This window comes from Pinus tabuliformis, chromosome 1_1, assembly GCF_031772625.1.
Source record: "Pinus tabuliformis cultivar Carrire ecotype Pingquan chromosome 1_1, CPIR1, whole genome shotgun sequence".
In the NCBI taxonomy this organism is placed as follows: Eukaryota; Viridiplantae; Streptophyta; class Pinopsida; order Pinales; family Pinaceae; genus Pinus; species Pinus tabuliformis.
Genome location: NC_142297.1, coordinates 497,187,244 through 497,206,840, shown reverse-complemented (window position 1 = coordinate 497,206,840; position 19,597 = coordinate 497,187,244). Strand labels below are relative to the sequence as shown.

The following is a 19,597-nucleotide window of genomic DNA, read 5'->3' as shown; positions in this document are numbered from 1 at the left end:
GGAAGACCCATGGAGATATTGTCACAACTTCTCTAGGCTCAATGAACCAGTTGGCATAGTTGTGGATTGGTTAGTGAAGCAGCATCTCAGAGAGCATCATCATCAGCAGCAGCAAACGGTAATAGACCTGTGCATGACAAAGGCAAGAAAAAGGTTGATGACAGCGCAGAGGCAAAACAAAGCCACAATTTCAAAGCAGATCCACTCGTGATGAAACAAGCTTTGGCGATTGAGGCTAAGAGAAGACATCGCGACAAGAGGAACGTGTAAAGGCAAAGAGATAAACAGAGGGTGGAGGAAACATAAAAGGAGTTGTAAGAGTTGAAGCAACAACTTTGTGAAGAAAAGGCGCTGCACAAAAGAGAGAAGGAAGCGCAGTAGGGACAGACACAGTAAGAGGCGCAACATGCACAGATTGATGAAACTATGCCCATCCAGGTTATAGAATCATCAGAATAGCTGGAATAGAGCAGATAGGATGAGCAGTCATAGAAGCAGGACTTAGCTCAAGAGATTGAATAGATGCTAGAGTAGATGGATATGGATGTGGTGCATCTAGAATCAGAACAAGATATTGACCTCATGCCTCACAACTGAGAGGTCACCCCACCAACCTCGCTAGATTTGGTAGTACAGAAAGTCCTAAGCGATCAAGGAGACACAAAGATCCTTAAATACAAGTCAGAAGCAAAGATGCACAACATATCTTTCGACGAGTCGCAACATAGATTTGTGCAATCGTGGAGAGTGCCTACTCCGAATGTCCACATATCTCCTATGCAGTTTGAATAATGAGTGATCATATCTAATGTTTGCAAGCATCTAACAGCATTGGCTGATGCTACCAGATCATATGTTGAGGCCACTAGATCGAGTGTTCGATTCTTGATAGCAGAGAATGAGCGCATGGCCAAGGAGTTACAAGTGGCCAAGCAGGGAGGAGAACAAGTTACATCATCCGTCATAGAAGAGTTGAAGAGAGGGATACTAGATGAAGTATCATCCCTTGAAATAGTCACGCGAATGTTGTATTCTAGGTTCAACATCGTGCATAAGGTAGCTGTCCATCTCAATGGTTGGGAGCAGTGTTGTGCTAGGAGAGAATGCATTTTTTCAAATATGCGCAGTTTGTAGGCTTAGAATCCACAGTTTTTTAGCAGCATGGATGTCATTGTGCATGTGCATGCGATCCCATCTATTTGCACACTCACTGAGGTGAAGTCAAAGTTCCACGTCTGAACGGAGTTGGACATGTAACTAGATGAGTTGATGTGTGTAGCCACTAGCGCAAACTTAGAGATCAACGCACAGTCATGTAGTAGTTTAAGAGTCATGATGGTAGGTGAAGAGTCACAAAGGGGAATGTCAAGGGTCACCCCACCATTTTCTATTTATAGAACCTCATAAATCATTGTAGAGTCTTTTGGGGATCTAAGCTTCCTATAGGTGTATCATAGAGAAATCTTGGAGTGTAATATAACGAGCCTTAGCTTCTCCACAGTGCAGAGCTAGTACATCTATTTGGAGGAGCCTGCAATAGTGACTGTAACGTTCTGCTGTTGGAACTAATGGTTGGTCATGGTTGCATGTATGATTAGAGCTTTCACTTTCTTAATGTAATAGAGCTAGCCCGTTTCATGCATACATTGTTATTTTATTTCAGTGGTCTTGGTTACACTAACGATATATGTATTTATTTTCTTACGAATGTATGTGTGGAATTTTCCATATATGTATGTATGAATCTCATTGATATGAGTTGTTGGTTTAACCATTGCTTTGGATCATTGGCTTCCCTAACTTCTAGCTGGTGATGTATCTTTTCTCATGAGTTCCCTTTCAAGCTGTGTGTTTCCACAAGTTTCTAAGGGGCACACTCATTCTCCATTCCATGTGTTAGAACCCTTCATGCACCTTCCTTGGCTTGTTGAGTCTATCACACTATTTCTACCAATAAGCACCTCCTGCTTGCCTCTGTGTGCAACCGCAGTCAAGGCGATATCGTACAACCCACTGCTGGTACTCCTACTCCAAATGCTTTTAGGTATAGTTGGGACTTCTTACTCAGGAGATCCCCTGAAATGTTGGTAGGTCTAGCACCGTCAACATTTTGGTGCTAGAAAGAGGGCCGGATGACAAGATGAGCCCTTACATCTTGTTTTGAATCGTCACATATCCATCATGGATATTGTTAGACTCATCCCTCTGCGATGTTTCTCTTCTATCGAACATCTCGACATCACGAGGGGATTTTTTGATCTCTTGTCAAAATTCATGTATGATGGTGAATTTGAAGTGGCTTGGCCTGAGTACTTACAAGACTTCTATGAATTTATTGATGATGCAGATGACTTCTCGGATGAAGAGGTCAGCTTGCTGCTTTCACGAACACTTCGTGAATCACCACAACGATGGTGTAGCAACCTACCACCTGGTAGCATGCACTCACTTGACCAGTTTTTTGATCTCATTGAATATACTTTCCATCATTTTGGTCTGGAACCTCTTGACAAAAAACTATTAAAACAACGAAACACTACGTAGGAATCACATATGGATTTTTGATAGCAATTCTGTGTATTACAGTTTGAAGCTATGAAACACCAAATGAAGTTCCAATATATTTGGGAAAAATTTGAATACTGTCTTAACAAATCAATCAATCCCAAGGTCAATTTGAAGTTCAAACCCCACTCAGCATACTTCGGTGATGGAGCTGTGCAATCACAGATGGACATAATCACTGTCAAAAGTGATTGTATGCTGTCCCCTCATCAAACAACTTAACCACCGTAGATTGATGTGGGAGAACATGCACACACGTCATATCCTCCCAGCATCACTTCTCTCAATTTTCGGACAAATTTGGTTGTGAAGCCCATAGGTTGTCACATGCATTTGTTACTACAACATCCATCTTCATGTTTTTTTTATCCTCCAGATCGCATTGTCTTATGTTCTCCCATTTCAAACTCTACACTTGTTGTGAACGAGGATCAAGCCATCGACGTAGTTGGTGTTTCACAACCAACCTGCGTTTTCATTCATGATGAGTATGACTGGGAACCTGAACATCAACCCGCGGTGAAGGATGCTCTCCTTTTGTCTGCTCCTCCTCCACTTTTTCCTGACCTCTTCGGTGATTCTACTATCTCTGATTTTCCTTATGTAAATCCACCAATGGATGCACCTATTTTTGATCATTCGCAGAACACACCGAATGTCATCCCATCATTTGACAGCGGAGAGTAAAAATTATTCATTAAAAGTCCACTTGATTTTTCTTCATCTTTTTCCAGAAACACAGAGGGTGAACATTCTTGCTTCTAATCTACCCCTCTGTTTTATATATTAGATCATGAGGATACCGATGAAATCATTGATTTTTCTAATCATAGCTATTGTGATCTCTTTACTCCCATATTCAATCATGATGTTGATTCTATCGTTGTTGATCTTTCAAAGCCACACATTTATGATGATCTATATGTTGACGAAGTTGAAACTGCACAGACTATCGAGACACTTCAGCCCGAGATGATGGTTATGTCAGGCGCTTACTATCCTGAGTTTAGATTTTCTTCCAATCAAGAAATTGTTGAAACACCCGAGGCTCCTCATCACTCATCTATATGCATTGAAGATCAATCCCACACATAGATTTCTCTTCCTCCATGTGGACTACATGATCCCATCGCTCATGCATTGGAGGAATCCTACACAACAAGCACATGTGCACAATGCGAGTTGTATTTGTTTCTCTCATTTTCTTGCATGTCAAAGTCAAGAGAATGCGTATGCTTAACATCTTCACACAGTGTAGCACAAAACCATGGTAAGTCCATGGGTTGCATGTCATGTTCCTTCACTCCCTTCTTTTCTGTGGATGCATTTAAACTCGGAGTGTGTTTGTCTTCATTGTTTTATCTTTCATGTTCATTGGTTAGCGTGACTGCTGTTCATGAACCATTCCTTCACCAACATGGGTCTACAAATGTGCCAGTGGCTGGATTGGAAATATCACTTCATGTGATCAGGCCCATGCATTGTTAGCTTAGGAGTAGGAGTAGTGTTTTATTTACCTTGTTTTCTTGCATGCATGTTTTGTTTTCTACTTTGTGTGTTTGTTTCCTTGCTTGTCTATTTGCTACTCACTTTTCTTTCACATTTTTTCTTATTCTCTTCACTCTTTAGTTGTTTGTTTGCTTGTTTACATTCTTAGGTTAGTTTCGCATGAACTGTTTGCGACTCTTGAAACAAGCAAGGGTAAAGTGCAAGAGGACTTGTGCAGTTATCAATACTTGGTTATCTGTCTTTCCATCTCTGTATGTAGAACTTGTTATCTTCAATCAATGATATTCCAATGGAAAATGCTAATTTTTCAAAGTGAACCTTGATGAAAATGCAATGCTTGCACGCTAACTAGTATCAACTACTCTAGTCGATTGTTTTGGGTTAACGCTTGTCAGCTCAGTCACTTGTCAGCTCAGTCAAGTAGAGTAAGATGAGGGGGAAAACCTTAACAAGTATGTTAGAGGTATATTCAAAATAATTCTCTGAAGGAACAACCTCTTCTACTCTCAACTGTGTTGTCTTGGCTTGGAATGTGTGCCAATCGACCAAGATCATGGCAGCTACTACATCTTTCAATCAAGATAGTGTGGGAGTCAGGATGATCAGAGAGCTGAACATTACTTCCAAAGCTATTAGACTTTCCTTTCACAAAACAAGGTTCATTTAGAGAGTTGGAGTTCGACCATTGTGTCGCCAAGTGTTGTAGCAGTTACAACCATCCTCCAAAAATTTTCCTTAACTTCATTTTGGAGCCTCCCTACCGACCATCCTTAGGATCATGTCATGTACTATCAAGTACATAGGATTCAACTAAGTTTCAATGGCTTGCCAACTTGTGCATGTCAACTTGCTAGTCTCCCATCATAGGCTGGCATTCCAGACTTAGTTAATTTTCTAGCTGAGGGGTTCACTTAGAAAATTACGTAATTATGGAGGGGAACCAACCTTCCCTCCATAAATTTCACAATCTTGTTGGGCTACCTGCTAGGCTCTAGAATTGAACAACCTAGCTATGCAGCCCTCCCTCAGAAAATTGCGAAATCCAGCCCGACACTGGGCTTCACCTCAGAAATTGCACAATTCTAAGAGGGAGTGACCTACTAACTGTTATAGACATTTTTGTGCCTCGCGTCAAGGAGCATGGAATGTCAATAATTACAGGGATCCTCAGTCCCTAAACATGTTGTTCTTACCCCTAGAGAACAAGGTCATCAACCAACAGCACTTCCAATCAGTTCTCCACCTGAAAACACTTCAAAACAGGCTTATTTTGGATCATGTCAGCTGCTTCACTGAGCTTCTGCGCTGGAATGCAACTGTTTCTCTTTGTACCTGCGTTGGAAGTCAAGATTAATGAAGGCTACCTACGCTGGGCGAGATTGGCCAAGTGGCACAGTCATCCTGCAAGGTGTCAACTGCCCAGGAAGCTTCCAAACTGACACTTGGTTCATGAGATTCGCCCTGTGATGAGTAAGAGGTACTTGATCACCATGTGGAAGCAAGGATCTCCAAGTGGACACAGGAACTGAAGATTAACTGAAGAGGGAGAGGACACTAGTCAGCTATATGCCAGCCTCCAGCTGACTCATCCTCTCTTCTTCTCTCCTATATATAGAGGTCTTCTATGAGGTCTAAGGAGGCTAGAATTTTGTATAAGCAAGGAGGTGTTGTTGGTTTGCAGTCAAAGCTATTGGGTGATTGTTTTACTAGAGGTGAAGAGGAGAGTTCTTGCTGCCGAGGAGGTGCTGCTGGATTGGAGCCATCATCGTTGGTTGTAACTTCCTCAGGAACCCTGTTACTTTCTATCAATAAAGTTTGCATGTTCTCCTATATACTTGTCTTACATAGATGTTTTGTGTTTACATGTATATTTGATGCACCCTAATCCATGCTTCAGTTATGAGTACATGTATCTTGTAGTTTTCTCTCTTGTTTTGTGCAGGATCTGTGTGTAGCTGGATCGGCTAGGAGAGCAAAGAGCTGGGAACGAGATACAAAGAGAGAAGGACAAGGATCGACTAAGCGAAAGACACCAGGTTGGTTGACCTTCTTTTCATTCTCTCTATATTTTCATAAAGTAGAACATGAAAACTTTACCTTCAGTTGTTGCTAAAGACTGTCACCTTTAGAGTAGGGTTAGTGTCATCCGCATCGGATACTTTTCCCCACAACACTAACCCCAGAAATTGCATAAGGCCTGAGGGATAGCCAACCTTGCTCAACCCAGAAAATACATAAATCCCTTTCCTGGGCTTGCGGACTGCTGCATGCGCCTTCAGGTTGATTGGTTCCCTCCGGGATTGAGCAATCCTGATTTGCATGCATGGGTTGATTTTTCCCAAGATAGCAAAAAGAAACATGCAAAAATCATCCCTAAACTTTAGGGATCTATTTTTAGCAGCTAGAGCTTACATGCAAAGATGGTTTTAGAAACAACCCTCCAAGTGTCGTTTTTTCCTACATTTGTGGCATGCACATCATAAGCCTCAAACTTATTTATTTGACGCTATAGATCTCATTCCTCACATTGATCTTGGAGCTTTGACATCCCACAACACATCTAGGAGTCTTCGAAACATTCAACTCAACTTTTTCTGGGTAAGTCTGCTTTTCATGTCATTTTCTTCTTTTTCATCGCTTTTCATATTTTTCTTTATATGAATTTTTTTCTTGGTTTTGTTGAATGAATTCTATTGTTTTAATGTATATTAGCTTGTAGAAACACTATTTTAGTTTTATATGCATCTCATTTATGAGGCATGCATGACACTGTTTTGCACTAACGGTCGTCGTTTCCGTGACTCATTTCACACACATGCATGCATTCTTGTTTTATGAATCTTGCATTCATTGTTTGCATGCATGATCATTCACTCTTTCTTACACTTAGTTTCAACATGCATCCAAACCCTTTCATGTTTTTAGTCGCCTGTTGGAAAGTCTAGGTTTTCTTAGCCCGAACCTTGCCTTTGCCTGGACAGAAATGTGCATTTCTAGAAGTGAAGGCTCTACCTTCCCTCCACAAATTGCACAAATATGGCCCAGCACTGAGCTCCAAGTTCGCATTACGCAATTATATGAGGCAATGTCCTGTTGACCGAGAAAATTGTGCAATGCAATCTCTAGGCATGCATGTCCTTGTTGACTGAAACTACACATTATACAGTTTCATCCCTCAGCAAGCAGACTGGACTATGCATTATGCAGTTCTAACACTCAGTCAGCCTCCTAATAGGCTTGACTATGCCTTGCGTAGTTTGTTGAAAAGTGTGCAACAAGAAATGCTTGTTGAGAATGCAACAAGATGATGGAGCTTAGTGGAAAGGAGTCGCCTTCACTAAGTGGGCCCGCAGGCAAATTATGGTGCAAGTTCTATTTTTGGATCCCAGCAGGGATGATCACAGCAAGAGTGACCACAGCAGGGATGATCACAGTAGGAGTGATCACAGAAGGGATGATCACAGCAGGAGTGACCACAACATGAGTGATCACAGTAGGAGTGATCACAGTAGGAATGATCACAGCAGGAGTGATCATAGCAGGAGTGATCAAAGTCTATTTTTAGACTGGTTGTCCAAAATAGAAAAGTCAAATATTATTGTCTCATAATAATATTTGGACTATAAACTTGATCTTATTCTCTTGGAGCACTTCAGTTTGAGCTACAGATGTGGCACATGCAGCTATTAGAAGGAAGTACACTTTCTTTGTGGGTCAGTTGAGTTGTTGCATGCATGACTTCAGTTAGAACTCAATCAGTTGAGTTTGGTGGAGTTGATTGCGGAGTTAATGGAGTTGTGTTCAGTTTGACTTGGTTAAACTAGTTGTAATTAGTCTAACTGCAAATAGACTAATGATGAGTTGTTAAACTAATTATTAACTCATAATGAAACTATAGAATACATCAGCTAACTCAGTTGCATGTCAGTGCATGTTCAGTTCAGCAGGGACAGGTGTTAGAGGATCAAATTGCTATCAGTTGTGACTATAGTTGTGCATGATGATTTTCACAATCAAAGGGATTGAGTATGCCAATGAATTGGCCAATACCAAGTATTATAGCCTCTTCTCACATCTTTCTCAGTGTGAGTGATTCTTTGGAGGTTAAATACGAGTTTGGTAAACCATTCTCATTCATTCTCTTGCAGGTATTGTGCAGTGGAGGAAGGAAAGCAGCGGGGGAGATTTGGAGATCAAATATGAGCTGTATTGTGTGTAGCATGAGGAGATAGTACTGAGTACTTGGGATGAGTATTGTACTATGTATTTTTACATGATTCAATCAATATAATATACAGATAGTTGGGGTTTTTAGCGAGATGCTTTCCCTGGGAAAATACTGTGTTGATATGTGTGATTGATGCTTCTATGTGTGCCTGTGAATGTTTCTGCTTTTGTAAATTGATGATCAATGTAGAGGAGGTTATGTATTATGAATGTTTCGCTTATAAGTGTATAATCAGGATAATCTCTATGAATATGTATCATATTATTCAAAATTTCTACATAGTTTTGGCAGTCAGTCTCCCAGCCTCCTGATGAAAATTGCGCAATCTTTACTGCCAGTCACCCAAGTGTGTTGCATGTCAGTCATCAGATTTGTTTTGGTTTTCAACTGAAAAATTTCTTTCCATGAGTGTCACCATGTCTCCAGGTATAGCAAGTGTTTTCTCGTCTCTCAGCAGTATAGGTACAATGGCATCCAAGAGAGCAGGGTCAAAGGACATCATTGCAAGTGAAACTAGAGATGCATTTGAACAAGTGTCTATGGGCCTACCTGTTTACGAAGACACCAAGTTGGTCATAGACATAGACATCAAGATGAAATTGCAAGACATCAACTATACATTCTTAGGTATATTTAAGGAAGATTAGGAAGACTCTAGGGTCTATGTCAACATCCACAAATCTGGCTCGTACTGAATTTCATTCAGGTATCCTTTGTTTCTATGCGCAGACATGATACATTGGATTTTCTCGCACATTGATCCTGAGACAATGATGTTGAGTAGTTTCAGTGGTACAAAGATTTCTACCTTCAAGGTGAAGGACTATCAGAAGATGTATCACTTTCCACAATTGGTGATCACAATGGAGAAACCCTTCAACACACAACAACACAAACTCCAAAGATATCTCGAAGAGTTGGGTGAAAGATCCAGCCAAGTTTAGGACAAAACCTAGTCTAGTTTACAAGAAGAAGATACTGCGGAAGGTATATCGGTACTTTGTCATCTTTTCATGCCACGTATATGACCAAGAGAGCATAGAGACCTTCTCGCAGAGTTGGGTGATTGTGTTGGACCAACTCGCCACTGAAGGAAGGCCATGCAATTTCTCCAACATGTTGGCTCTCAAGATGAAGGAATAGGTGACATAATGCAATTTCCGTAGATCCATGGGGCATTTCATTGGCCTGAGGAAGGCCAATGGAGATATTGTCATAGCTTCTCTAGGCTCAATGAACTGGTCGGCATAGTTGTGGAATGGTTAGCAAAGCAACGTGAAGAAACATCTTAGAGAGTACCATCATGAGCAGCAGTAGAGATTAATAGATTTTTGCATGACAAAGGCAAGAGAAGGGTTGATGATAGTGCAAAGGTAGAATAATGCAACAAGTTCAAACCAGATCCACTCATGATGAAAGCAACTTTGAAGATTGAGGCTAATAAGTGACTATGTGACAAGAGGAATGCGCAAAGATAGAGAGATAAACAAAGGATGGAGCAAACAGAAAAGGAGTTGCAAGAGTTGAAGCATCAACTCTGGGAAGAACAAGAGCTGCACAAAAGAGAGAAGGAAGCGCAGAAGGGACAGACACAAGAAGAGGCACAACATGCAAAGATTGATAAATTTGCACCCATATAGGTTATAGACTCATCCTAACAGCTAGTACAAAGTAGATAGGGTGAGAAGTCACAGGAGCAAGACTTAGCTCAAGAGATTGAACAGATGCTAGAGCATATGGATATAGATGTTGTGCAGCCAGAATCCGAAGAGGATATTGACCTCATGCCTCACAACCGAGAGGTCACGCCACCGTCCTTGCTAGATCCAGAAGTAGAAAAATTCTGAAGTGATCAAGGAGACATAGAGATCCTTGAATACAATCCATAAGTAGAGATGCACAGCATATCTTTCGATGAGTCGCAACACAGAGTTGTGCAATCGCGCAAAATTCCTACTCCAGATGTCCACACATCTCCTACAAAGTTTTAAGAATGAGTGATCGTATATGATGTGTGCAAGCATCTAGCAACATTGGCCCATTCTACCAAAGCATATGTTGAGTCCACCAGCTCGAGTGTTTGATGCTTAATAGCAGAGAACGAACGCATAGAAAAGAAGTTACAAGTAGCCAAGTAGGGAGGACAACAAGTTACATCATTCGCTAAATTATAGTTGAAGAGAGTGATACTGGATGAAGTATCATCCCTTGAAATAGTCATGCGATTGTTGTATTCCAGATTCAGCACCATGCATAAGGTAGTTGTCCATCTCAACGGTTGGCAGCAGCGCTGTGCTAGGAGAGCATACTTCTTGTCAAATCTTCACACTGTTGTTGATTGCATGCAGACATGGACAATGAGATACAAAAGAGCCCCATTTCATTTTCCAAATATGATGAAGCTGAGGGCAATAGAGTTGAAGCCACGCATCTCGAGTCAGATCCGGAACTATGAGAAACTCCCTTAGCTCATCACCAATTTGCAAACTTTGCATGCATGGGTTTCCAGAAGCATGGATGTCATTGTGCACACGCAAGTGATCCCATCTATTGGCACACTCAACGAGGTGAAGTCAAAGAACCAAGTCCAAACGAAGCTGGACATGTACTTTGATGATTTGATGCGTGTAGCCACCAACTTAGACTTGGAGATAAACGCACACACTATGCATCAATATGTTGTTGGTCTGGATCCACTCAAGAATATGTTGCGCATGTTATCAGATGAATTGGATAGAGGTTCCAAATCAGTGTACCCAGATGCAATGGTGGTGAGAGTTCACTTTTAGTAGGATGTCACCATTGAGCACACAAACACCATCACTAATTGCCAAGTTTGGCATTAGTTCCCCACTATCGATCATCACGAATATGTCGAAGAGTTGGTCTTCCCACAGCTATCCGAGTCTTAGTAGTGTCATGCATGGCTTGCTCAAGCCTATTTTGGCTCACTTGGGTACATCTACAGATTTTAATGTAACATCTTGTAAAAGTGAAAGACCAAGTGTCGATGGTCAAATGTAATATTCATGTCGTAGTTGAAGAGTCATGAGGGTAGGTGAAGAGTCACAAATGGTAATTTCAAGGGTCACCCCACCCTTTGCTATTTATAGAACCTCATAACTTATTGTAGAGGATTTTTGGGAGGCAAGCTTCTTATAGGTGTATATTAAAGAAATATTGGAGTGTATTGTAATGAGAATTGGCTTCTCCACAGTGTAGATCTAGTACATCTCTTTGGAGGAGCAGGGGGTAGTGACTGTAATATTCCGCTATTGGAACTAGTGGTTGGTCATGGTTGCATGTATGATTGGAACTTTTACTTTCTTAATATAACAAAGCCAATGTGTTTCATGCATATGTTATTGTATTTCAACTTCTTGGTTACACTAACAATATATGTATTTTTTTACGCGTGTATGTGTGGAACTTACTATATATGTATGTATGAACCTCATTGAGATGTGTTGTTGGTTTAACTATCACTTTGGATCATTGGTTTCCCTGCCTTCCAGTTGGTGATGTATCTTTTCTCGTGTGTTCCCTTTCAAGCTGCATTTTTCCACAGGTTTCAAAGGGGCGCACTCATTCCCCATTTTGTGTGTTATAACCCTTCATGCACCTTCCTTGGCTTGCTACGGTGGTCACACCCTTGCTACCAACAAGGACATCTTTCTTACCTCTGCGCGCAACCGCAGTCAAGGTGCTACCGTATGATGTTAATGACAAAGCCTTCTAAATTTTCAGAATTATTTGTAATCCGTGTTTAAAAAATGATGATTCTTATAGCCTAAAATTTGAAATGCTTTAGTATTATTTGTGTCAATATGAATTACCTATTTAAATATCATTGAAGTGTTCAATACATGTTATGAATTGTTGGCATAAAAAAATAGGATTACTTGAATGCTTCTTCCATTCATTTTGTATCAACATATGTTCAGGAAGACATAAAAGTTAATACAATATTAATGTGTGTATCTCACAATAATTTGAATAAGAAACTTTGTTAACTTAATTATTTTTATATTGTTTTCATTTTAATGTTGGTCAACTCACTCTTACATTTAATTATTGATCCATGTAGGCTTTAATTTTTACAAGGCCATGGCGCAAAGTCTATGCTAAGACAGATGATGACTAGTATGAAATAATCTCAACCAAACTCATTGCACACACACTCTCAGTAATAAAAAATGTTTTTACACACTCCACATAGATTCAATGCAAAGAAATATTGCAGAATAAGATACTCTGTCATTCAACCACTCTCAAAACACTCCTGAAAACCATCACTCATTAAATATGTACACATAAAAAGGTGCAATCCAAACTATAACAACAAAGAAAATAATTCACTACCACACTAAACTGAGGGATCGATCCAGGGATTAAGATGTAACACCATCCAAAGCTTACTGCAATTAATTATATTACACACAAAATTAACTATAATAACATCAATACCAATAATCACAAAAATGAGAAATATTTATGCAATATACCATTCAACCATTCTCATAGCACTCCTAAAAATCATCACTCATTCAATATGCACACATAAAAGGAAGTGTAATCCATACATTAACAAAAAACCAAATATTTCACTTCCATACTAAACTGAGGGAATGGTCGAGGACTTAAGTTGTAACACCATCCAAAGCTTATTGCAATTAATTAAATTACACACAAAATTAACTGTAACAACTGCAATAACAATAATCACATAACTAAGAAATATTTATGTAATCTATCATTCAACCACTCTCACAATACTCCTGAAAACAATCACTCATTCAATTTGTACACATAAAAGGAGGTGCAATCCAAACTATAACAACAAAGTAATAACTCACTACCACACTAAACTTAGGGAGCAATCTAGGGCTTAAGTTGTCACACCTTCCAAAGCTTACTGCAATTAGTTAAATTATACACATAATTAATTATAACAAAAACAATCACACATATGATAAATATTTATCTAATATTTCATTCGACCACTCTCACAACACTCCTAAAAAACATCACTCATTCAATCTGCACACATAAAAGGAAGTGCAATCCAAATTGTAACAACAAAGCAAATAATTAACTTCCACACTAAACTAAGGGACTGGTCCAGGACTTAAGTTGACATACCTTCCAAAGCTTATTGTAATTAATTAAATTACACATAGAATTAACTATAAGAGAAACAGTAAAAACAATAAAATAACTAAGAAATATTTATGCAATTATGTATTCCACTCTAACTAACTAATGATCCCCATTAAGAAGGGGGGACTCTCTTCCTCAGCAAGGGTTGGTGTACTAAAAAGACACAAACTACTCAGAGGAAATTATCGAACCACAAAGTTGAGATTTTCATTAATAAAGGTATCAGGATTACAGAGTGAGGTTTTTCCCCTTTCCAATAGTATACTCCAATTCTTTACTCTATCCCTCGCACGAAAACAATATTCTCTTTTTGAGATATTAATTACAATGAAAAGATCATCATGAGAATATTTTGATTCTCTTAGTAATTACACAATGATTTCCATGGGTAGTTTCCTTTAACTACAAATAGAGTTACAAAATATTTCAACCAAATGATCTGGATTCTTATAATAATCCCTCCCATATCTACCCACTTTCACTTGCCTACTAGGGTAAACATGAGTTGAGGGCTACTATGATATGACTCAACCTCCTAGATCACCTTCAGGAAGTGGAATCAACGAACAAAAACTTTAATGACTTCCATCGGGTGCTACAAGACCCCCAAGAGTTGAACCACCCTTCCAGGTGCCCAAACCCTGAGTTAAACATCTTTTTCAATGTCCTAGACTCACAAACGTTGGTAAAACACTACAAAAATTTGAGTTTGACCCTTTAGACGCATGAATAAGCTTGCAAGGGAGTGATTGTAATCTTTTTCACTGAGTCCAATCCCTGCGACGTGAGATCTATGGGACTTTTTCAGGGCTAGTCTCCATACCAGTGCCTAGAACTTAATGAAACTTTCCAGAATAATGAATGACACTAGGACAACAACATCAATATGAAAATTATAAGAAAACATCACCTGGAAATACCTAACCATGACAAAAATTTCATCAAACACATGATGAACATGAAATCTACAGGTCATGAATGTATATTTAAACATAGGGATCTAATACTTATATGGGAATCATCAAGAAGTTCTAATGCACTCTCATAATAACTGAAAGAACATCTCTTAAGTCATACATTTGATAACCATTCATTTACCAATAAAAACGCGTTAAGGGCCATAACTAGAATCTGCCATGAAACCATGCTTATAATGAGCATATAACCATAATAATAACAATGATAAAATAATCATCAAAGACACATAATAACAAGTATAAATACTCATGAAATACAAGAGGGAAGATATCTTATTAACATATGAAAATCCAACCAAGTAATGGACTTCCATGTACCACCCAACCATAGATTGGGTTGAACCAAATATTTCTTTCAGCCAATCACTCCTGTGCCATATTCCAAGCATGAATGTGGGACTCACAACAAAACAACCAAGATTTCCTCGGGATTTACTGTTTATCTCGCCATTACTAGTCAACAGATTTCTAGGTATGAAACCCTCACCTATACAACTAAGCTTTAGCACAATCCCACCATTACCATTCAAGGGATCACTAAGCCCTAAAAAAGCATGGATGCCTCCAAATTTATTCACTAATACCTTGAGTAATTTTCCCGTCTCCACCCTTAGGCTTTATCATGTATCCCCCCATTATCGATCAAGGGATTCCTAGGCCCTTGGGAATTTTCTTGAGACCACCTCACGTGATTCCAAAATCATTCGGCACTCCAACTCAAACAAATGAAATAACCCCATCACAACATGGATATTAGGAAATGGAAAGGAAATGTTGAAAACCATTGTCACACTTTGAAAAAATCATACCAATGGCAACAAGAGAACCAAATACATACATGCATATACCATACATTCCAAAAGTATCAAGGAAATCATACATGCAACTCGATACCTACAAGTAATATCATTGTAATCACCTTATCCAAATCTTCCATGCTTGATCTTTTTCTTTCCTTCACTTTCTTTTCCTTCCTTTTCCTTCCTTTCTCCAATGCTAGAGTGCTATAAGAATGCTCTAAGTGTGCAATAGTATGAGAGAGAGAATAGAGAGAGCTCCAAAACTACACTGACAAAACTAATACTAACAAAAGGTTAGATTGACAGAAGTATGTGAACTGATCTTCATAAGCCTTTTTATCATTGAGGCCACTATTTTTTCAATTTCCATTATTTTCCTTCAATTTTTGCCTCACACGCAACCTATGACCTTTCACCTTCCTTTTCTCTTAATTTCCATTATTTTCATAAATAAAATGCCAATTAATGCTTCTTTTCCTTTTCAAATCCTTTTCGATTTCCTTTTCCAATTTCCCATTAGCCATAATAACCAAATGAACACCCCACTAGGATGTTTTTTCACAACATTCAGCTTGGAATGTGTCCCATGACCTTGGTCTTATATTTCTTTTTACATGGAAATTCAACAAGAGGTTGTTACAGAATCACCCCCCTAGGGGGAACACCATCCTTGGTGTTCAATGACACCAATAAACCAACGAGTCATTGAAAATGTTAGTGTTTATGAGTTGTTAGTTCCAATCTTCGCGGCCTGTCATTAGGGATCAACATAAGCTCTTACTATGTCTGGATTTGTTAGATGTTTTGCACAGGATGATCAGCACAAAACATGTCATAATTCTATTCATCAGGAGTAGCTTAGAAAGAGCTTTCCAACAGTATATTACACTCCAAAAACTGGCTCCCAGATCAAAAGATATGACCAAATGAGTGATTGGCTCAAAGATCTCCCACGCAGTAGTTCAGATATTGAATGATCCAGAAGAAGCTAGGAAATGTCAGTGGCTGGTCTTGTGGCTGGATTGTGATGGAGAAGGAGAGAATATAGCATTTGAAGGCCTATTACCATGCTGCTAATCTTCATCTCAACATATGGCGAGCTCGTTTCTCTACTTTGATTGAAAGAGGTATCCTGTGCAGAGGGCACGGTACATTGTTGACAGGGATATTGCTAGTGAAAAGTTTACAGCTGCTGGTCTCATGGTTCTAGAGAGGAATTACTTGAAGATTTATAGATGTTCATTCAGTATTTGCTGTCATCCTTACTTACATCTTTTCCAAGCTTGACAATTCATCAGCTTGTGTCTATCTGCCTACCTAAAATGCTTCAACAACACGGTTTTTATTTGAGCAACATGATCTGGAGTGAAAGGCTTTCATAGGGCCTTGTTAAGGCTGAATAACGAAATGCCTTAAGGGATTTTATAGTGAAATTTCACTTAAAGACATATGCAATGACTCAAAACACAGTGAGATGGTTGCAGAGGAGCAAGTTTGTTGTATCTGTGGGTGTGAGGACAATGAAGATCACGAGGCAATGATTCATCCTTGCACCTGCAATGGAGGCTCAGTTGTTGCACATCCTAGTTGTGTTGATGCTTCTCGAGCAATTTCTAGGTTTTGTAGGTTGTAGGAAAAAGGAGAAAAGCTTCATTTACTATTCATCATAGACCTGTGATTGGTTAAGTGCAAGCCAGTTGTTAGGGCTGTCTACCTACATTGGATGTCTGTGGGCTATATGTGAGAAAGGCAATCCCGAAATGTTATGTTGCCATATTAATTTTTGTTGCTTCAACGATTGGAAAGACTGAGGATTATCATAGTTTTGAACATGGAAATTGTGATACCTAAGTGTGACATCGTTGGTGAACCAAAACAACTCATAGATGCAAATGCAAGTGCTCAGCAGTAGCAACAGTAGAGGGCTGCAATGCCAATGCAGTTTGCTCCTTAGGCTCAACCTCCACCACAAGCCCAAGCAGTGCAGTCTTATGGAAGTTCTCTCAACACAGGGCCTAGATCACCACAAGCCCAACCAGGGCAGTCATATGGAAGTTCTTTCAATCCAGGACCAAGAATGGTGCCAAATATAAATGTGGAGGCTCAACTAGTAAATGGAGTGTATCAAAGGAATGAGCCCAATGCTGCAGTACCCGTGCCCTCACATATGTCTGGAGCTGGAACTGGCTCATATACAAGGCCTGCACCACCACTTCATCAAATGCAAATCCCAGCAGTTGGGGGAATAGGTGGAGCAATTTATAGAGGAATGAATGATGCCTCCAATCCATATGGTTGTCCAACTGTTGCCCCTTCCTATCAACCACCTCCCATGTATTCTAGCAGAGGATCGATTGCTAGAAATGAGGCTCCTGCAAGAATTATTCCTATTGCAGTATTGAATCCTTATCAGGGCCGATGGACAATAAAGGCTAGAGTCACTTCTAAAGGAGAACTTCATCGCTATAACAATGCAAAAGGAGATGGAAAAGTATTTAGTTTTGATCTGCTAGACTATGATGGTGGGGAAATACGAGTAACATGTTTTAATGTTGTTGCTGATCAGTTTTATGATCAGATAGAAAGTGGGAAAGTTTATATAATCTCAAAGGGAAGTTTAAAACCCGCAAAAAAAAAAAATCAATCATCTAAAGAATGACTGGGAAATTTTCTTGGAGTCTACTTCAACAATAGAACCATGTTTGGAGGATGACAACTCAATACCAAAGCAGCATTTCAATTTTATACCAATAAGTGAAGTTGAGAACATGGAGAACAATTCTATGGCAGATGTCATTGGTGTTGTAATCTTAATCAATCCATCGAGTATAATAATGAGAAAAAATGGCACGGAGACTCAGAAAAGGTCTCTTCAAATGAAGGACATGTCAGGTCGCAGTGTGGAGCTCACTATGTGGGGTGCCTTCTGCAATAAGGAGGGTCAGCAGATTCAAGAGCTATGTGATTCTGGATCCTTCTCCATCCTGGCTGTGAAAGCTGGACGGATTAGTGATTTTAGTGGGAAATCTGTGGGTACAATTTCCACAACCCAACTTGTTATAAACCCAGACCTTCCAGAGGCTCGTCGATTGAGAGACTGGTTTGAGAGAGAGGGGAAGAGAACTGCTTCTCAGTCTATTACTAGAGAATTGACATCCGGGGGAAGAGTGGAAATGTGTAAGATGGTTTCTCAAATTAAGGATGAAGGACTTGGTAGATCTGAGAAGCCTGACTAGATTTCAATAAAAGTGACCGTATCTTTTATAAAGACAGACAACTTTTTCTATACTACTTGCCCTTTGTTCATTGGAGAAAGGCAGTGCCACAAGAAAGTTAGCAATTATGGGGATGGAACCTGTTTAGTCAATTTAGTGTTGTCTAAATTGCTATCATAAATTGTCAACCTGGGGCTCGTAAGCTGATGAAGTGAAGGTGTACAGTATATACTTAAGTAACCTCTTAGATATTTTTGTCGTTTGGGGGTGTTGTGGTCAATTTAACTTCCTAAGCTGGAGTGATGATTTTATAAACAAATGAGTGATTTGTGTGTGTATGGTGGTTTCTAAATGAGTGAGTGTGTGTAACTGGTGGTTTCTAACTACCTTCTAAACTTGCAAAGAAAGAGCTTGAAAGAAATAACTTGAAATGAAACTGAAAGCAAAGCATAAAAACCACTTTCTAATGGCACTAGTCACTACTCATGCTGCTGCAATAAAAAGGTAAGAAAAAACACTTTAAAGACCAATTATAATGTTCATCTCTTCCTAACACTCTGTTTCCAACATATAGTACTATGTGAAACACGATTAAGAAGTAGTTAGATATAAGTCTAAAAAGTAATCAAGCTCTAAGATGACAAATTATAACACCACTGTGCCTCTCTCCAACATTCTGCTTCCAACATACATTGTAATGTGTAACAAGTGAAGAAAGAGTTAGTGATATAAGTCAAAAACTACTCAAAGCAAGCTGTGATTTATTAGTATTCTGATCTCTTAAAGATGAACAACTTATGATAAGGAGACCATCAATATGTTAGCATACAACTTGAGAAACTAAACTAGAAATCAAGCTAGAAAAACAGAATAAAGGCAGCAACTATGAATATGACAACTGAAAATACCATTAGAGATAAAGCAAATACAACAAAGACACACAATCCCGGGCTAACACCTGCAGAAAACAATCCTGATCAGTTAAAGTAAATGCTGGAAATGAGATGACAGTGAAAGTAAATCAAAACTGTACATGTATTAAAGAAAAGGAAAATTGTTGAATTCAAAAGAAGGAAATGGCAAGAACATAAAGGTAAATTTACTGTACAAAGGCTGTTATGAATGGGGGCCCTCCATCCACAA

The 19,597-nt window shown here is 39.2% G+C and overlaps 1 pseudogene; it reads left to right on the top strand.

The window, feature by feature from the left end:
• The first annotated feature begins 16,713 nt into the window (after positions 1-16,713).
• LOC149213948 (replication protein A 70 kDa DNA-binding subunit A pseudogene) lies at positions 16,714-18,634 on the top strand (annotated as a pseudogene).
• Positions 18,635-19,597: the final 963 nt, after the last annotated feature.